Genomic DNA, 6848 nt, shown 5'->3' on the forward strand with positions numbered 1-6848 from the left:
ATGTGCCCTGCAGTCAGAAGCAGCAGGATTTTCGCACGGGCTGGGCAGCAGCCTCGGCACCAGAGGAACCTCACCGACTCCAGCAGAAGCAGAACAGCAGGGCACAGACAGCAAGGTGCAATGCTGTAAAGCCCTAGGACAAGTCCCATCGCAAGGGCATTTGGCAAGTACCTCTGTTGCATTTGGCACCAGATCCGAAAATTAAACCCTGCTAGTACTTTAAAGAGAACACCTCTTGCCTTGCCACCCCATTTCTTTAAGTTATTCTTTCTTATCCTGTCAGAATAGATGCCAGAGCTGGAAACCTTACTCGCAAAGTGAGTTCGGAGTGGGGAAACAGTATTACTTTGTGCTTGTTTTGTTCTTCAACTCTCTTGAAGCTTCTCTGGCCGCTGCCAGAGATAGGAGCCCGGGCTTGTTCAACCTTTCATCTGAGTCAGTATAGCAAGTCTTTACCTTTGCTTTCCAGCTGGCATGAGAGGGGAAAAAAAGCATTTGTACTCTGCTGCAGCCACCGTCACAAAAATCCTGTTGTTGTCAGCAAGAGCTAATATGAATGCTGGGAAAGGCTGAAATGAGTGCAGCGGGGAGTATTTGTAAGGACCTATTTGGGGCACATCCTGCATTCCTTAAGTGCCTGCAGGAGCGGCTGTGACTAGCAGGGGCAAAATGACTGTACATCCTGGCTCTCCCTACCTAGGCGTTCACACACGCACCAACTATCTCTTGCTTATCGGTATTTTACAAAAGACAGCCCTTTAAGCAAATTACCTTGTTTTAGGGAAAGACACCGGAAAGCTGTCTATTGGCAACGTGCAATGTAAATCCATTAATCAAGCAAAGCCACTCACATATCGCTACCTAATCATTCAGTAGCACTTATTTCTTAGTCTCTCACATGTTTATATTTACACAGGAAAAAATGCATCAGTCAAAAAATTCTGAGGTGATAAGGAAAAAAAAGTCATTAAGCAGCCTTGTCTGGAGATGAATATAAACTTTGTAAGGAAGGAGGACTGCGCCTGGAAGCGGGAAAAGCAGAAATTTAAAAACGCCAGAAGTGCTGGGAAGGGAGGGGATGAATGCTAAGCTGGCATACTTTGCTGGTAACGGCAATTGCACCCCAGTGGATTTCACGTGGGCGTGAGGTGAAGGGGTACAGCAGTGCACGGGTAAGCAATGGCAGGCTGCGAAAAGAAACGGTCAACAACCCAGACTGGACAGGTTCTGAAAGAGCAAGGAGAAAAGTTTTAGGTAGTTTGGAAGTGCTTGGTTATGGGTGTGCTAGTAACAGCCAGCCTGAGGTGAAACAGCCAGGGCATGCATGTAAAAGAAAATAGGAAGCAGCGAGACACCCAAAACCTTAACAGCTCGAATGGTAGCAGAGAGCCACAGGCTACCTTTGTGTTGCACCTGAGAGCCATAAGAGGGACTGTCCTTCCTGCGCCTTCATGCCGATAGAGTGGCTTAGGCTGCCCTGTCTTTCTCACCATTTACTTGGTTAAAGCCAGCAACAATCATTTCTAACAGGGGCTCTCCTCAGCACCGTGCCGGGCAATGCCTGCACCCTGGGGGGCTAAGGTAGCAGATCCCTTGAATTCTTCTGCCCTCCATACCTTTGCTAAGGCAGGCTATCGCCTCTCTTTAACATTCCTGGGGAGCATTTTCTCACGTGAAGCCTCACAAGAAGGTTTCCACAAAATAACTGGCTATTAACAAATTACTCTGCTCAAGCTCAGAGCATCAACATAAAGGACTAGGTTTTGAGCCAGTTTAATCCTGTTACTGGCTCGTGGACAGGACCAGTTCAGAAGAGGTGCCTACCAAACATACACCTGGCCGATCAAACGCAAAAGTGTGATTACAAAGTAATTGGAAGACGTTATCAGAATCTTCTTAATACAAACCAGCATCCCTCGATCCAAAAGAGCTTGACACGCTCTTCTGACAATACAGAAATTAATCATGAAGGTAGCTGAGCACATCAGGGCTAAAATTTCATTTGAAGAACCACTGGAAAGAGAATAAATCTTTTCACATTTGTTTAACACTGCTAGCAATTCATTTTTCCAAGAGTGCTTCGTCAAATCCCAGAACAATCACTGGAGGCTACTGTATAAATGTAACAACAAGTTAATATGACGGTAAAGCTGAAAGCACAAGACAGACACACATGCACTTATCCATACACAAGACATTGTTCCCATAGCCTCTTTACAAAACTGCACCACCTCCTGCGGCTTCTCATAGCAGACCCAGGGACAGACTTCATCCATTAGTTCTCTTTCCTTCCCAGGCTCTCTCAGCATTTGCTTCTTAAATCAAATACAGAACCATGTTTTAAAGTTCACGACAGTGGGTAAGTCCTCTGTTTCTCCACGGGAGGGATGCAGTAAGACAACTGGTCCTGCAAGGTGATGCCTGTCTCTCACTAGTGAGGGCTGTTCAGCTGCCAGTGAAGTCCCGGGTACGTGTCTGAGACTATCATTTGGGATGCCAACATTAGTGGTAGGGCTTGGCTTTTGTGATGTGGTTGTTTGCCAACTAAAGACTGGGTAGGATCACCAATCTGTTTACCACAGACCATCCATAATCAAAAGAAAGTAAGAGATGTTTGTAACTACTAAGCTGAGCCACATATAAACCAGTGGCCTGAGAGCCAAAAGTGCTAATTTCTGAGCCAGCACGTACAACCACACACTATTTTCCAGCATCTTCATCCACCTGCCTAATTTACCCTTCACACGCCTTTTCAGAGGGAATGTCCTTCCTTGCCACACTGGCATAGACGCGGGCTCACTCACAGCAGTAGCTCCATCTGCTTGTCCTACATCCAGCAAAAGCCTCTCATAGGAGAATATATTTTATTCTAGGATTTTATTAGTAAGCCAACAACCAACTGCAAAGGTGCTTTTTCTTTTCGCTATACTGGATGTCATTAAAGAGTACTGGCTCCTTTCACATTGTTTGCTCTACTGTGGAGCCTCCTCACAATTTTGGGACCTTTCCCCCTGGATAAATCCATGTAATGTACTAGTGCCTGCACAGCACCGCAGAGCAATCTCACAGCTGCTCTTAGGCTGCATTATTGCTCCTTTAGGTAACTAACAAGATCCCTTATGTTTAAAAGCAGGTTAAGAGTCCCTTAAAAATGAGGCCCATAACATATTAATCAGAGCAAATTTAATATAATAAATAAGAGCTGGTGGTAAAAAAAATTACTGCCTCTCTATTGCAGATTCAAAGTGAAGGGGGAATCCAGTCAGATTTGTATCACTGCTTCCTTACAACATAAATAGCTGCAATTGGCATGCTAAAAATAAACCAGATAAATATTTAAGGCCCACTGCTACTTAACTTTCTGGTGTGCTTACTTACTTACTGCTTACTGTTGTGTAGATCAGGAATAATATCAATGAGACCAATGTATTTACACCAGAGTACTTTGCTGAAGTCAGAGGGAGGGACTGTGTTTCCTCCGGTGAACACTTTACCATGGGCTGACTCAGCTTTCCTTCCTCCTGACCTACAGGTCCCTTTGACAGCAATGGGAAAACGAGTGTAGGGTTAAATGCCAAGAAAGCTGCGTAAATCAGAAGCCATACAAGAAGCAAAAAGCTGCTTTACTCGGAGAGGTTTATCTAAAAACATTCAGATTGCACCCGTTTCAGACACGCCAGACCCCCGCCACCGATACAACGGGAAAACATCTGTTATGGCACGGAGATTTGCAAAAGCATGGACAGCTAGAATAAGTGTCTTGCACTTAGATTAAGTAGGGAAAGGTTTAAGAAAAAACAGCATAATGAAAAAATATGGTCTTTTTGCCTAATCCATAAGATAGGACACAGGTAACCTTTAAAAAAATCATTTCTCTTGTTAGTTTTTAAGCTTAGCCTGAACAAGGACTGCAAAACCTAGAACAAAGAAATATTCCTAGTAGAGAAGTATCTATATATGTCAAATAAAATAGCGATTACCATAAAACTACTGTAAAAATAAGTAGCTATACTTTTCTTTCGTAGATCATTTTTCTCCCCCCAAAATAACTCAGTATTTTGCCCATGAAATACTTCAGACTAATGCACTCCTGAAAAAACAGCTGGAGATGAACAAAATAGTCTCAAATGGCTCTTCTGTCTAATTTTAACTCTAAGAGACCATTTTACATCAAATAAAAAGACAACATAATGTACCTGATAATAAATCACATTATTTGTGAGGGCACTTACGGAACACGAATTATTTGTATTACTGGAATAAACATTCAACGGAATCCACCAAAACATGTGAAACTATTTAAAGGGAAATACAGTAGTTCTCCATCCTGGATAAACCAAGACAAAAAAACCCAACAAACCAAACTGTGCTTAAGCACATATAGGCATTGTGTTATTCTGATTACATGGGAAAACTAAAAACACAAAGGCTGCCTATTTTGCTGGTTTTTTCTTGCTTTTCCAGGAAACCAAATATTAAGTACCTGGCTTACAAACCTCCACCAGCAGTTGATCCCACTTCCTTTGACGTTCACCTCCTACGAACGACACAATCCAACGCCCACGTGCCAGCTCTAAGAAAGCAAGAATGCCGTAGCTTCAACAAACCACCATCCACTTGGGGCTGGCCAAAGAAAGATAAAGCACCCTGTAACTCCGCAAACAAATCATACCCATTGCTGACATAAGGAAGGGGAAGGGAGAGCAAAGAAGGGGGGAAGAAAATTAAATAAATCACAGGAAGCATCCTTAGTCATCCGGAGCATGTGTTGAGATTTTAATGGCACACCTGGAAATTAAATGCCTCTACTAGCTCTAGCTAGAAAGTAAACAGTAGGCTGTAACTGGGTAATGAGCACCACCTTGCCAGGTGGAAACTGGGACACCGAGTGCCTTGTCCATAGCTTGGGCTTGCCAGATGCTGCAGCGAGAGAGGCCGTCTCCAACAGCACTAGGGCCCACGGTCAGCAAGGCTTTGAGGAGCACAGAGGACCCCCATCAGTGCTTTACACACCTGCAGCCTATTTCTACAGCTGCACAGGCCAACTAAATCATCAGCAGTGACTACCTGGAGTCTTTGTGGAAGAAAAAGGATTCACCAGCACAAAGAGGATTTGGTATTACATCTAACATTGAAAACAGCTTTTAATCAGCTAGAGAAGGGCATTGCAGATTGATACTAAGGAGCATTTAAAGAGCCAGAGCTCTTGCTCTGGCTAAGAGCCTAAGACGAAAGCTCGCACGAGGGACGTGGCTCTGTACTGCTCACCTGCAACCTTCTCAATTACTGAAGTGGGATTTTGTCAAAAGCATAGAGTTTGAGAGCCCTGCATGCTTCATCCTGCGAATGTGACCCATTCCCAGTACCACCAGCATCGCTGCCTGCCACAGCCAGGTCTTCCCCCGAGCTCTCCCAGCCAAAAGCTGGTCTCACTCAATTCTCCCCAGCTTCTACCACCCAAGAAGGGCAGAGTTTCCATGAGCCAAGCTGCACCCATAAGTGTTCTCCCCCCTCTCGGATCATATTTGTGATCAAACAGTTAAAAATACCACCTTTAAGCTCAGAACCCAAGCTTTGGCCTAAGCAACACCGCCATTTACGAAGTCAAACAAACAAACAGGAAGCAAGGAAAATGCCGCATAATTACTCAGAGCTGCCCTGGAAGGAGGGCTGTAGCAAAAGCACTGAGTTTCTTTTATTAAGGATTTCTTACTGCAGTAGAACGCTGCCTAATAGCTGCTGTATCCTGCTTGAGCGAGTACATTCTCCTTAGAAATCAAGCAAAGGTTTCTAATCGTTTTTGACAGAGTGCAGTCCCCTAAAGCTACATTTTCCATCTGATTCATGCTGACTGACTGTAACCCTACGACAGTTATTGAAAGTTAATTAGCGGTGAAGTGCAAAGAGCTCTAGGAATGAAAATACAAGCAAGAACTGAAGACGGAGTGTCTCCTTTCCCAGAAAAGACACTGTCAAGAAGGTTACCGTAACCCAAAAAATTCTGCAAATTGAAAATGTGAAAGGGATTCCCTTCATAACTTGGCTATGATTGTCCCTTGCTGTTTAGACAGGCAACCAAGAGGTAACATATTTCTAAGGATTTACTAGGGAAGCAGGTAAGCACAAAATCCAGCATTTCTTTCTTCACCACGTTTGCTAGAGAAAGCACCCAAAAATTATATAGAGACAACACCCAAATTACATAAAGACAAAGATATAAATCAATCGCTTTGGAGACTGAAGTTTGTCAGATGTTGCACACGCTATCAAATCCCAACTATTTTTGCCCTTATTCTCCACTTCCTTGGTACTTGCAAGGAATAATCCACAGTTACGTGTGTGCTCAGCCAGCACCGAGCGGGTGTAGGAGGCGAGGCGAGGCGAGGCGAGGCGCAGCCCCACACCACCCACTCCCGCAGATGTAAGCGCCCAGACAAGGTGCGAGGCAGTGGGCAGCCCCCTTCAGGTGTTAAAAAAGCCCATCCTGGCACCCCCGGGAATTGGATCCAGCCCTAAACAATCGAAAAATAAACCCAAAAGCAACCTTCACGCGGAGAAATGGCATGGTTTTAAGAACAAGGAAGGGAATGCATTGTAGCAAAGCAAGTAGGTTGGAAAGGCCAAATGTAGGGCTCATTGTAAAAATAGACGTTGTCGATGCCAGAATGCCTGGGCAAAATTGTGCTTTATTGATTTTCACAGAATAGGAAAAAAAGCTCCAGCCCTTTCCACCCCTGACTGCTGACTGTGACTCACACGCGATCTAAAACAACTGCGATGAGCAAGCGGGCTGAGTTGGACCCAGCTCGTGCCTCCACAGCGCTGATGGGGGAACGGCGCGTCCCACT

Source organism: Chroicocephalus ridibundus, chromosome 7 (genome assembly GCF_963924245.1).
Source record: "Chroicocephalus ridibundus chromosome 7, bChrRid1.1, whole genome shotgun sequence".
Classification (NCBI taxonomy): Eukaryota; Metazoa; Chordata; class Aves; order Charadriiformes; family Laridae; genus Chroicocephalus; species Chroicocephalus ridibundus.